At 35.3% G+C, this 14404-nt stretch overlaps 2 long non-coding RNA genes across 34 annotated transcripts in view; one reads left to right on the top strand and one right to left on the bottom strand.

Annotated features, from left to right (window-relative positions):
- LOC146404854 (uncharacterized) overlaps positions 1-14404 on the top strand; it is a 1116837-nt gene that overhangs the window by 15167 nt on the left and 1087266 nt on the right. The gene's annotated exons all lie outside the window — the stretch shown is intronic.
- LOC102165712 (uncharacterized) overlaps positions 1-14404 on the bottom strand; it is an 846917-nt gene that overhangs the window by 37651 nt on the left and 794862 nt on the right. For 24 of the 31 annotated variants that reach the window (XR_014842123.1, XR_014842100.1, XR_014842098.1 and 21 more), the window contains one exon: positions 7184-7303. The exons of the other annotated variants lie outside the window; for them this stretch is intronic. This is a non-coding gene — a long non-coding RNA (uncharacterized LOC102165712). Of the gene's footprint in view, positions 1-7183; positions 7304-14404 lie in introns of those variants that run through there. 31 annotated transcript variants of the gene reach the window in all.

Below are 14404 nucleotides of genomic sequence, written 5' to 3'. Positions count from 1 at the left end.
TTTTAGAGCCACACTGTCAATACCAGTGACAAAGATGTTTGCATTATGCATTGCTCTTCTTTAAAAGAAATTAATTTCAATCAAAATAGGTCTGGGAAGGTCACAGAGTGGCAGCTTGGAGAGGTTCATCACAGATTGTTTGGTTCCTGATTTTGATCTATAGAAGTGCACCAAGTGGCTGATATAGCCATAGCTCTACTGCAGGAGGTCATCTCTCCCTCCAGGGAGAGGTCTGATCATCACCCAGAGAAGCCCATTTGTCTTTGGATTGTCCTCTTCTGCTTCTGGTGCCCAGGGTTCCTTTTGCCCTACACTCTCACCTTTAATCCAGAACTTTGATTCATGACATATAAGCCACCCAAAAATATATAATTTTACCTAACTTTGAAAAGTAAAACATAATCTGTATCCAAAGAGATACGTTTCCAGTCAAAGACATTGATATTTAACTGCATCTCTTACATCTGTTTTAAGATTTTTGTTGTTACATTTAACCTCCCCTTCCCTCTCTAGGTAACTCAGTCAGTATCATCATCATTGTAAGCTCTGATTATAGCATAATTGCTAGAAAGAAAAAAAGAAGTAATTAATGATTGGAAGAAAATTTTTCCTTTAATATGCCTTTTTTTCAAATAGTGCAAGGGGTCCTTTTAAATATAATTGAAGTTTGCTATGTACATATCCATAACTCCTACCCTCCATTCCCAATCTTCCCAAACCCATGTCCTTTATACCTGTGTTATTTAATTTCATCAACTCATACTTCGTTCCCTGTGATACTTAATTTACTTTATTTATTTAACCTCTCTGGAACATTCTTTCTAAAATAAAGAATAAAACTCTCTGTATAAATTATGTAAGAATCCCTAGGGAATAAGTAGTTGAGTCAATATGTTGGCAAATAGCCATGCTAATAGGGAATAAAATACTAAAAACATGTTAGCAGAGGTATGTATTGTACTTACACATATGACTTCCAACAAAGCAATCTGGCATGTATTTAACAATATCTTTATTATTATATCACATAATAATTAAATACGAGTGATAAATAATTTAATGTTTATAGTGAATATTTCTTTTGCTTAACCAAAGCATATTTTTCTCACCTCTTAGCATGCTTTTCAATATTTATAAAAGACAGGCACTGAAATGTGAGTTCCCCAAAGACAATTCGCATCCTCTTCACAGTGTGTCCTCAGGCACAGTGTCATAAAGCACAATTTCTGCTTTATGAGATTTCACAATAAATGTTGAATGAGTACATCTTTATCTTTCCAGACACTGAAGTTGACAGTTGTCCATGAAAAGATATAGAAGCCTCATTTCAGATTTGGACTTACTGTCCAACTGAGATGATCATACAAACCCATACAATGTTGGACTTATTTTTATGAGTCCCCCATTTGCATCTGGCATTGAGCTATACTCATGTTTGCAGAGGTGAGAAGCCATAGTCCATGCTCTCCAGGAGCTAACAGTTAAGCTAGAGAGGTGGATAAGGCAAAGAATGATGTGAAATGGCTGGGTCATAAGTTGCCTATGGGAGAATGAAGAGGCTGGAAAATCATTCTTAGAAATTTGGTTATTTTGGGAGTTCCCACTGTGGACCAGTGAGTTATGAACCTGACTAGTATCCATGAGCACGCAGGCTCAATCCCTGGCCTTGTTCAGTGAGTTAAGGATCTGGAATTGCTGGGAGTTATGATGTAAGTTGCAGACATGGCTCGGATCCCATGTTTCTGTGGCTCTGGCGTAGGCCAGCAGCTGTAGCTGATTCATCCCTAGCCTGGGAACTTCCAATGCCGTTGGTGTGGCCTTAAAACAACAAAAAAGAAAAAAAAATGAGTGGTATAACACTACAAAAGCTATAATTATTTGTACTCATAACTCTAGTCCAGGGCCAAGAATACCTGTAGCTGCCTTTCTTGTTTCTAATTCCATGGTTCTCAACCTCATCTGCTTTTAAAAATCAACCAAAAAGCACATGAAAAAATGAAAGTTTGGGCTTCAGTAAATATCCAGATTTATGGGTTTTACTGGGGGCTCAGGCATTATTTTTTAAAAGAAGCACCCAAGGCAATTTTAATGTCCAATCATGTTCAAAAAATCATCGTTCTATTTTTTTTTCCTTCTACAATGTAGAGGAGCTAGGCATCAAAAATTCAGACAGGAGCCTATAAATGGATGACTAATACTGGGAGCTATGGTATTACTGTGATACTGCAAGAAATCATGTGATTTTATAGTTCAGTCACATGCTGATGGAGACAAGTTAGTGATGATCTATTCCATCAACTTAGAACCTGTGGGGAGAGACCCTCTAGCAGCGCCAGGCAAGCCAGGTACAAACCTTACATTGATCTTTCCTCTGATTTTGGAGATGGGAGAGGAAAGGAAAAGAGGAGAGAAAATATAAAGCACATAGGGATAGAAGAACTGAAAATGAAGGTGGAGAATGGGATGGAGAGAGACAGAAATAAGAATAACTTTAAATTATAAATCCCTTCTCATCCTCATTTTGACATCATACTAACATGGATCCCAGAGGAGTCAAACAAAAATGCCTTTTACCCTAATCTAGAAAAAAAAAATCTAATGGGCAAGTGATAGGTCTTTCCATGAAAAGGGGGTACTCATAGATTATAGGATTAATGATTTATGTTCATAAATTTGCAAAAAAGAAAAATTACTCAATGTCAGTTTCCAAATTTTGCAGTTACACTTCACACACACACACACACACACATACTCCTCAATACAAACACACCCAGAGGTACTAGAATGTCATGGCCTTGAGGGGGTTTACCACAGCACCAGGCATTTGCCTTCACAATCTTCTTAAATACTCAGGTTCTGAGTAACTTCATTATTTTCCTCACAGTTTCATTTCTTGAGTTAGGGCCTTTATTGACAAGTAAGGATAATAAGATTTTCTTAGGTAACAACTGCATAAGACCAACAGATAACATAATTTTTGACTTGCAGACCAGAAAAAATGGCAATAGCGGGAGTTACTCTAAAAAGATTTTTAATAGACTATCTAACTATTCTGGGGACAGGCACCCCGTCTCTTTTATAATTTAAATTTATATTTCAATCTAGCAACACAAAGTTCTACTCTAGATGCTTAAACTGAGAGAAGCTTAATTTCTCAAGTAACAAGATGTTTGCAATTGAGCTATGGGATAACTGCAAGGGATCTAGTTATTTTCTATTCTGCCATTCTTTTTTAGCATGTGGATTTTGTTCTCATGGTTACATAATGACTGATGATCCTGCAGGCATCATATCTACTTTCCTGAAGCAAGGAGGAAAAATTAAAGGAGAAAGATCAAAAGTTCCATGCCAGTGAGTCCATTCCTTTTACAAAGCTTTTTCAGAAGTTCTACCCAGAAATATTCTTTAACATTTTATTGTCCATATCTTGATCATTTGGTCATCATTACCTGCAGGGGGAAGACCAATATGAACTAAGCTGTCCAGCCTAGTCTCTATCACCCAACTTCTCTACCCTCTTCACTTCACCCCAACTAACTTTGTTCCTAAACTCTAAGAACTGGAATGAAATGAAGAAGACGAGCCAAAGCCTCAAAGCCTAAACTCACCGTCAACATTGTTGGCATTCACATCAGCAACCACAGGCTATGGCAGGGTTGGATAAGTGTGAACAGTCTCCTCAGACACAGAACAGAGGAAATAATGATTTCCTCATTAAAGTGCGGAAAGGCTTTTTAATAATTGAGTAGTTATTTTGACTTTAGCTAACTCAGTTCTTGCTAAAATTTGTGCCACTAGATGTTCTTTCAGAAAAAATTTAAAAATAAAACTTAACAAACACTATGATTTTCTCTTCAACCTATTTAGGAACCAGGCAGAAATTAGTGTTACCATATTAATATGGGAAGACATTTTGGTGGCAGTGTTGCTCTTCTTTTTTTTTTTTTTTTTAGGGCCACACCCACAGAATATGGAAATTCCCAGGCTAGGGGTTGAATCAGAGCTGTAGCCGCTGGCCTACGCCACAGCCATAGCAAAGCCAGATCCAAGCCACATCTATGACCTACACCATAGCTTATGGCAACACCAGATCCTTAACCCACTGAGTGAGGCCAGGGATCAAACGTGCATTTTCATGGACACTAGTCAGATTCGTTTCCACTGAGCCACAGTGGGAACCCCTCTCATGTTAATAACTACCTATATCACTTACCAGAGGGGAGAGCAGAGATACTAAGATTAAAGAAGTGGTTACTTCCTCCAAGAAGAGCAGGCAGGGGCATTTTCCTGTGAGTATTCAGTGAATACATTTATTAATGCAAATTAGAAGTATTTAAGCTAACAAGTGTGTCCATGTTGTGTCTAAATATTCTAGTTTTAAAACTCATTAAGTTTTCTTAGTAAATATCTGGATCTTCATTAGGAGTAATAGTTTTAAACCTAATTACTTATTTTTGAGTTTTTCTGGGCACATGACCACATACATATAAACACACACACACACACACACACACACACTCACGACCATAATTTTTCCAGGGAGTAAAGTTTACTTCCCTAGTTCTCTAATTAAGGATAATAGAACATTCATTTCACCTTGGTGTTAACTACATATAAAAAATATGAATACCAAAAAGGAAAACATAATTACTGTACTATGTAATTCACACAAATTAAACTATTAATTCATAATGAATGGTTCTAGGAATTCTTAGGAAACATATTTAAATCTTTTGTATTGGTTCTAACTTGAATAGAGCAACATTTTAATGAGTATTCAGATCTTGGTAAAGTACTGTGGGCTATGTTTATCAAAAGAGTTTCAGTAATTTGTCATCTTGTATTTTGCATTGTGACCTTCACATTTAAAGCAGTCATGACATTGCTGACAAAGATCTGTGCTGTGTTATAATTTTATTGTCAGTAGAAATTACACATGAATTGCTTATACTCTGAGGCAAGTTATCCCCTGCTTGACAGTCAAAGCTTTGATTATGATCAAATTTCTGTTAGTTTGCAGATACATTCAATTTGAAAAAAATAGTATTTTGCCAGGAACATAAATCTACATTCTGTCTGCACCTAATTGTCTACTACTCTTAGAAAATTAACTTCTGGAATGAGTCACCAAACTAAAATAGTTAGAAATGTTTTCCTGAAAGGAATTTTGCAATTGATTTTCCTGTTTGTAATGTTGATAACCAATCAACATCTCGAATATCCATGAAGATTTTTTTCTTGAAGCAGTTCTTCTATAACACAAATAGTTAGCAATACATAACCTTAGGGGGGAAAAAAAACAGATCCCATCTTCTAACGTAAATTGATCTCCAACAAAGGTACCAAGACCATTCAATGGAAGACATAGTCTTTTCAACAAATGGTACAGAAACAAAGGATATCTAGATGCAAGAGGTTGATTTTCACAGCATATATAAATATAAATGTAAGCTTAAAATGGATCAATTTAAGAGCTAAAGTGATAAACATGATTTTTGCAAATCATATTTCTGGTAAGGGATTAATATCCAGAATATATAAAGAACTCTTAGAATTCAACAACAACAACAAAAACCATAAACCCAGTTAATTGACAGGCTAAGGAAATGGATAGACATTTCTCCAAACATATATAAATAATTAATAAGTATGTGAAAAGATGTTCAATATCACTAGGGAAATGCAAATTTAAGCCACAATGAGATACCACTTCATATGTATTAGGATGTCTGTTATAAAAAAGAGAAATTGACAAATGTTGCTGAGGTCATGAAGAAACTGGAACCCTTGCACACTTCTGGCAGGAATGTAAAATATCACAGACATTGGAAAACAGTTTGGCAATACCTCAAAAAGTTAAGCAGAGTTACCATATTCAGCAGTTTCGCTCCTAAATATATATTCTGAATAGCTATGTCCCTGTTTTCAGTTACAAATATGTCAATGTTTATTGTTGAATTATTCACAAAAGGTGGAAACAACTCTAATGTCTACCAATAGACTAGTGAATAAACAAAATAAGATATATCCATATAACAGAGTATTGTTTGGCCATAAAAAGGAATGAAGTACTGCCACATATTACAACTTGGATGAAGCTTGAAAACATGATAAATGAAAGAAATTAGTCCTAATAGTCCACATACTATATGATTCCATTCATATGAAAGTTCAGAAGAGGGAAATCTATTGATACAAAAAGTGGGTTGTTGCTTAAGCCTGGGGAATGGGGAGGAGAGGTGACTAGGAGTGATAACTAAAGGGCACAAGCTTCCTTTCTCAGGTGATGAAATATTCTAAAATTGACAGTGATGATAATTGCACATGTATGTAAATATGCAAAAAATTGTAGACTTATATACTTTCTATGTGTGGATTGTATGGTATGTGAATTCTACCTCAATAAATCTGACTTTTAAAAATATAAATATTTAAGGAATAGCTGTACCACACATGATCTCCCATTTGGATCTCTCTTAGACATCATTTGTTACTGTGACTTTGGCTATCCTAATGGTGCTACTGTGCTATCTTAATAGTGATATGAAACTCTTCTTGTATAGCCCCAGCTCCTCCTGGCAGTTGATACTGTAATATCCAAGAGTGAAACAATAAGAAGGATAAGCTCTCAGTTAAGTGTTGAATCAAACATGACCTTATTGACTTAAAGGTTATGTGAATTTTTTCTAAAATATAAGTGACCAGGCAAAACTATTTTACAGTGAAAGGTTAAAGAAAATAAACTTGCCTTGTCACTTATATCTTAGACCACAACTTTGCAATTGAAGCAATGGTCTTGAGGGGGGGGTCTTCAAATATTTTAATCCACCCTGCCTCACTTACCCACATATGTAAAAAAGATATACTTCCTTAGCAAGATGTCTTGGTTTTGTTTTGTTTTGTTTTGTTTTGTTTTTGTCTTTTGTCTTTTTAGGGCCATACCCATGGCATATGGAGGTTCCCAGGCTAGGGGTCAAATCCAAGATATAGCTGCCAGCCTACACCACAGTCACAGCAACTTGGGATCCAGGCAGCGTCTGTGACCTACACCACAGCTCACGGCAACACGGGATACTTAACCCACTGAGAGAGGCCAGGGATCAATCCTGTGTCCTCATGGGTACTAGTTGGGTTTGTTAACAACTGAGCCATGACGGGAACTCCAAGAAGTCTTGGTTCTTACCAGTAAAAGGATATGATTGAGGGCAATGAAGTCCACTCTTTTTTTGACCCTGGGGCTGATGGGAAGGAGAAGAAGCAGGTCACACCTTGGTGGTGTTATTCTTCTCTCTCTAGGCCAAATCTGGAAAGGGGAGAGAGAGCCTTACATAAATACTGATGATAGCGACAGTGGAGCAAATAACATACTTCCTGTCTCGAGCCTCAATAGAAGGTCACTAATCTGGGGCACACATTGATATGGCAGTGCAGCATGGTCCTGTGAAGAAAAGCACTGGTTTTGAGGAATCCTGACTTCCCTTAGCCTCTCTATGCTCTGGTTTCTCTGTGACAAATCTCATGCCTGGATGGGATTCTATAGCAAAGTGTAGCAACACAAGAAAGGTTAAGGGCAGAACCAATGGTCACTGCTTAAGGAAGGCAGGAGACAAGACTGTAAGTTGAATCAGTTGCAAGCAAGCTGCAAATGCCAGCAGGTCAAGATGTATCTCCTGGGCAGGCGAGGGGGATACTGACTGAGCTTCCTACACTTTCACCTTGGTGTCACTAAAGTTTCAGAATTTCCTTACCCCATTCCGCACCCAGATACCAGTTTTGGGGAGAGAAGCCGGGCGAAGGAGAGGATATCTGAAAGAGACTGGATATTTTTTCCAAGACTCAATGGTATATGTAAACACACCAACTAGGTGAAGTAAGATGGAGCTGAGAAAGTGAAATAGGGTGGCAGGTAGTTTTAGACAATGAGCAGGTGGCAGAATACAGAGGCATGGAAACCAAAGAAAAAGTTTTTGAGAATTTACATTTGCAGATTTCTCCTTAAGGTGAGCAGTGTTGCTTTGCTAATAAGTTTAACAACCTTTTGGCTGAGAAGATACCTGGATCTATCTGCTCCAAAGCTTGAGTACTTCCCTAGTAGATGCTGGAAGCATCCCTAAGAATGGGTATTTAAATTATTGGTATGTGTATGTAATGCAGTATCCAGAGGAAGGTCCCCATTTAGATCCTGAGTTCACACTCAGGACTAAGTCCATTTGCTATCTAATTAAAAATCATACGCTGACAAATATCCTGCAGGAGAGTAGTCTGTGATTAGTCAGTATATCACACACATGCAAGGAAGAAATGTAAAAAATTTAGGAAGACATTAAGACAATGCAATTCACCATATCCTGGAAAGAAGTTGATATTTTGATTTCGACTTGGACCCATATACGGGAAGGAGACATACAGCACTTTCTATAGGAACATATACATTTTTTCAGAGTTTTCTACTGTACGGTACAAAGGAAAGGTAACAGAGGCATTTTGAAGAACAGTTTTTCAATTACAGAAAATAGCCAGCTGACCATTTTGACCCATCGAAAAGAAGCATAAATTTTTTTGGCACAAATATCCCAGTAGTATCCCTAGAAAACTGAAAATTCACCTGAAAAGTGTCAAAACATGTAATCAAGCAGAACATTTACAACTTAATTTCTTTCTTCCAACAGTAAGATTGGAATGGATTTTATCTCCTCTTAAACAATAACCAATTCTGGTTATTTTCTCTATTTTTTGCGTTATAAAAAAAGTTACGTGTACTATCTCTGTGATGGCGGAGATAACTTGTCTCAAGTTCTCCAAATGCAAAACTTAGATTATAATATAATGTTATTATTTTACAGTTTCTACTTCAATAAAATGTATTAATTCCCCCAAATATACTGTCATCTCATATTAATTATACATAGGAATGAATACAGGCATGTATTTACACACAGGGACTAAAACCTCATACTTAGTATGTTGTCTTGATTTATGCAAGTACCAAAGCCTGTCATTCAAATATATATATCCATATGTATTTATCCATTTGTTTATATATACATATTATTTTCTATCATATTTCATTTCTTATCATTAGATGTTTAGATGCTTTTAATGAAAATTACTCCAAAAATTATTACATAGTCTATTTTTACATCTTCTGTATGGTACCTAAAAGAGATACAGCGGTCTACTGCATACCTGCTGGAAGACTAGGAATTGCTACATATAACTCTACGTAATTGTACAATAAAATCACTATATTCGTTTGTGATGCTTTGCAACTGCTGCCTCAGGCAAAGCCTAAAGCCCATTAGACAATTTTATCCTCTTATTTTAGGAGAGGAACTATAGTTGTTTTTTTAAAAAGATGAAGTTAATCTTTCTCAATCTTTAAAGACATGTTAAGATGTTTTTCCTTCGATTTCAATTCCTGCTCTTTGTTTCTCTCCCCCTCTTCTCCTTCCTCCTTGCTCTTTTTAAATCACTACCTATCATTCATTCAGAATTATGCTAGGTATAAGAATGAAAATTATCGAACTAAAATTTTGAACTCCAAAGAACTCTAAATCTGGCAAAGGGGATAGGGAACCAAATAACAGTTTAATGTAGGGTAAGTTACAAGGGATAAATAGAGAGTTCTGGAAATAATAAAGAGCACAACTCTGCACAATTGGCCAGGTGATGGTTGGCTGAGAGTATAATAGCAGATTTATAGCTTAAAGAATAAGTAGGAAATAACAAGGCAGGCAATGACAAAAGCATCCTCAAAGGAAAGGGTACATTTTTAATTGGGAGAACTGTAAGTTGTTTGATATGGCTGTAGTTCCATGCATATATTATTTTCATCTTACAGTTTTCACTCACATTGGCCACCAGAGAATAAAGGCTTTTCTAATGGGAACATCACTATCAAGATAATTTTTTCTTTGTATTGAAGAAAACTATTTGAAAAGTTCTTGCTCTACCCAAATGGGGATATATCATTTTTTTTAATTTGAAGTAAACTTAAAATATTGTGTTAGTTTCAGATGTACAGTACAGTGATTCAGTTACTTTTTTCAGATTACAATCCATTACAGGTTATTACAGGATATTGAATTAATTCCCTGTGTTATATAGTAAACCCTTGATTATCTATTTTATGTATAGTAGCTTGTATCTCTTAATCCCAAAGTCATAATTTATCCCTCTCTTCTTCTTTCTTCACTTCGGTAACATAAAATTGTTCTCTAGGTCTGTGAATCTGTTTCTGTTTTATATATACATTCATTTTTATTATTTCTTACATTCCATATATGAGTGATACCATATCCTATTTGTCATTCTGCCTTACTTCACTAAGCATAACATTCTCTAGGTCCAACCATGTTGCTATAAATGTCAGTATTTCATTCTTTTTTTCTGGCTAATATTCCATTGTATATATAGACACCAAATCTTCTCAGCTAATCATATGTTGAAGGCCACTTGAGCTGTTACCATGTCTTAACTACTGCAAATTGTGCTGCTATGAACATTGGGGTGCATTTATCTTTCAGAATTATAGCTTTACTTTTTTTCTGGATATATACCCAGGAGTAGAATTGTTGGATAATATGATAGCTCTATCTTTAGTTGTTTTGTTTGTTTTGTTTTTAAGGAACCTTCATACTGTTGTCCATAGTGGATGTTCCTAAGTAGAGTCCCACAAATAGTTTAGGAAGGTTCCCTTTTTCCCACACCCTCTTTTTTTTTATTTGTAGAATTTTGATGATAGCCATTCTGACCAGTGTGAAATAATACCTCACTGTGGTCTTGACTTGCATTTATCTAATAACTAGTGATGCTGGGCATCTTTTCATGTGCCTGTTGGCCAACTGTATATCTTCTTTGGAAAGTGTCTAGATATTTTGCCCATTTTTTTGATTGGGTTGTTTGTTTTCTCACTCTTGAGTTGTATAAGCTGTTTGTATACTTAGATATCCCCTTGTGTATCACATTCCTTGCAAATATTTCTCTCATTCTGTATGTCGTATTTTCATTTTGTTGATGGTTAACTGATGTGCAAAAAGATTTTAAGTTTGATTAGGTCCCATTTTGTTTATTTTCAATTTTCTTTTGCCTTGAGAAACTGATCTAAAAAAAAATTGCTAAAATTTATGTCTAAGAATGTTACAGCAAAATTCTCTTCTAGAAGTTTTATGGTGTCATGTATTATATTTTAGGTCTTTAAAACATTTTGAATTTATTTTTGTATGTGGTGTGAGGGTGTGTTCTAATTTCATTAACTTATGTTGCTCTCCTGCTTTCCCAACACACTTGTTGAAGAGACTCTTCTGCATTGTATATTCTTGCCTCTTTGTCATAGGTTAATTGACCTTAGATACATGGGTTTCTTTGGGGGCTTTCTATTCTGTTCTATTGTTCTGTATGTTTGTTTTTGTCCCAATGTCAGACTGTTTTGATTACTATAGCTTTGTAGTATAAAGTCTGGAAGCATTATCTCTGAGCTTTGTTCTTTTTCCTCAGAACTGCTTTGGCAATTCTGGGCCTTTTTTGATTCCTTATAAATTATAGAAATATTTGTTCTAGTTCTGTGAAAAAACACCATAGTGTTTTTATGGGAATTGTATTAAGTCTGTAAATTGCTTTGAGTATGATGGCCATATTAACAATATTAATTCTTCTAATCCAAGAGCACAGGATATCTATGTTTTTAATCATCTGCCAATTCCTTTATTAATGCTTTAAGTTTTCAGTGTATAGATCTTTCAACTCTGGTTAAGTTTATTCCTAGGTATTTTATTTTTGTTAATGTGATTTTTAATGTTTTTTTTTTTTTACTTTTGCTGATATTTCATAAATGGTGTAAAGAAATGCAACAGAATCATGTATATTAGTCTTGTATTCTGCTACCTGGCTGAATTCATTTATTGCTTTTAATTAAGTTTTTCTGTGGAGACTTTGGGGTTTTCTACATAGGGCCATCTATGAATAGTAACAATTTTAACCAAATTGGATAACTTATTTCTTTTCTTGTTTGACTGCTGTTGCTAAGACTTCCAATACTGTCTTGAATAAAAGTGGGCATCCTTGTCTTGTTTTTGAATTTAGTTGGAAGGCTTTCAGCTTTTCACTACTGAGTATTAAGTTGGCTGGGTTTCATCATAAATGGCTCTTAATATGTTGAGAAATGTTTAGTGAGAGTTTTTTTATCATAAATTGATGTTGAATTTTGTCAAATGCTTTTTCTGCAACTGTTGATATGATTAAGGTTTTTGTCTTGCCTACTGTTAATGCAGTGTATCACTTTAATTGACTTGTGTATGTTGAAACATCCTTGCAACCCTAGAATGAATCCAACTTAATCATGGTGTATGATGCTTTTAATGTATTGTTGGATTCAGTTTGCTAATATTTTGTTGAAGATTTTTGCATCTATATTTATCAAAGATGTTGGCTGGTAATTTTCTCTTTTTTTGTAGTGTCTTTGTCTGATTTTGTTATCAGGGTGATAATAGTCACAGAATTAATTTGGGAGTGTTCCCTCCTCTTCAGTTTTTTGGAAGAATTTAAGGAGGATAGGTATAAGTTCTTTACATGTTTGGTAGAATTCCACAGTGAAGCCACCTAGTCTTGGAATTTTGTCTGCAGGGAATTTTTTTTTTTAATTGCGGATTCTATTTCACTTCTGGTGATTGGTTTGTTCAAATTATCTGCTTATTATTCACTCAGTTATGGCAGGCTGTATGTTTCTAGGAACTTGTCAGGTTCTACTAGTTGTCCATTTTGTTGGCATGTAACTGTCCATAGTATTCTCTTATTTCTTTTTTTAATTTCTGTGGTATCACTTGTTATTTTTCCTGTTTCATTTCTTATTTTGTTCCTTTTCTTCTTGGTGAGCCTGGCTAGAGGTTTGTTGATTTTTTTTTTTTTTTTTTTTGTATTTTTAGGGCCATCCTCCAAAGCTTATGGAGGTTCCCAGGCTAGTGGTTGAATCAGAGCTGTAGCTGCTGGCCTACACCACAGCCTGTGGCAATGCAGGATCCTTAACCCACTGAGCAAGGCCAGAGATTGAACCTTCGTCCTCATGGATACTAGTCAGATTCTTTCCGATGAGCCACTACAGGAACTCCAGTTTTGTTGATTTTATCTTTTCAAAAAAAAAAAAAAAAAGCTATCAGTTTAATTATGGCCATTCTGACCAGTGTGAGGAGGTACTTCATTATAGTTTTATTTGCATTTCTCTAATTAGTGATTATGAGCATCTTCTCATGTTCCTATTGACATTGATATATTTTTGATATGTCTATCAGGGGAGATAAGCTCCATGTCCTTCTACTCTGCCATCTTGACCCCCTCCTGTGTGTTGTATCATTTTTTAACATTAGAAATATTTTGCTCTACAAAAGTTTTGTGATTATTTTCATGAGCCATATATCTCCTTACTTTTCTCAAGTACTTCTATTCTCCCACAGAGTAAAAACTAAGATCAATGATTAATTCCCTATCTACATTTAAGAGGTAAAATGGGATAAAATATATGATGGTTCCCTAGTTTGGAGAGTTTTATATATCCTATTGAGTTTAATTTCCTATTAGCTATCTCCTTCTTACCTTGGTACGTTTATGATGAATTAACCTGCCCTGAAAACATTTACACCTTCAACAAAATCTCATATACAAGAATAGGATATAGTTTTCCTTAAAACTTTTTTTACATAAATTTTTTTATTATTTTTTCATTTTTTAAAGTTCTATTGAAATATTCTTGATTTACAGGTTTGAGATAATTTCTACTATAAAACAAAGTGATTCAGGTATGCATGCATACACACACATCAATTCTCTTTCAGATTCTTTTCCCACATGGATTATCACAGAATATTGGATAGAATTCTCTGTGCCATAGAGCAGGTCACCATTGGCCGATCATTCCATACACTCTGTGAATGTGCCAATCCTGAACCCCTAGTCCATCCCTACCACCCCTATGTATCCCTCTTGGTAACCATAAGTTTTTCAAAGTCCGTCAGTCTGTTTCTGTCTTGCAAATAAGTTCCTTTTTACCCTTTATTTTATGTTCCACATATAAGTAATATCATATCATTTTTTTCTTTCACTAACTTCACTTGGTATGATAATTTCTAGGTCTATCCATGTTGTTGCAAATGGCATTATTTATTTTTAATGGCTGAGTAAATAGTCCATTGTATAGATGTACCACATGTTCTTTATCCATTTCTCTGTTGATGGACATTTAGGTTGCTTCCATGTCTTGGCTGTTGTAATTAATGAATATTGGGGTATAGGTGTCTCTTCAAATTATGGTTTTCTCCAATAGAAACCTCAAAATGGGACTGCTGAATCATATGGCAACTCTGTTTTTAGTTTTTTGAGGAACCCCGTGCTGTTTTTCATAGTGACTGCACTAATT

The sequence above is a fragment of the Sus scrofa genome, chromosome 3, assembly GCF_054392235.1.
Source record: "Sus scrofa isolate SSC_HxYL_T2T_F1_AM1 chromosome 3, Sscrofa_HxYL_maternal_Yorkshire_Landrace_v2.0, whole genome shotgun sequence".
Classification (NCBI taxonomy): Eukaryota; Metazoa; Chordata; class Mammalia; order Artiodactyla; family Suidae; genus Sus; species Sus scrofa.
Note: the sequence above shows the minus strand (reverse complement) of the source record. Positions and strands in the feature narration are given on the sequence as shown.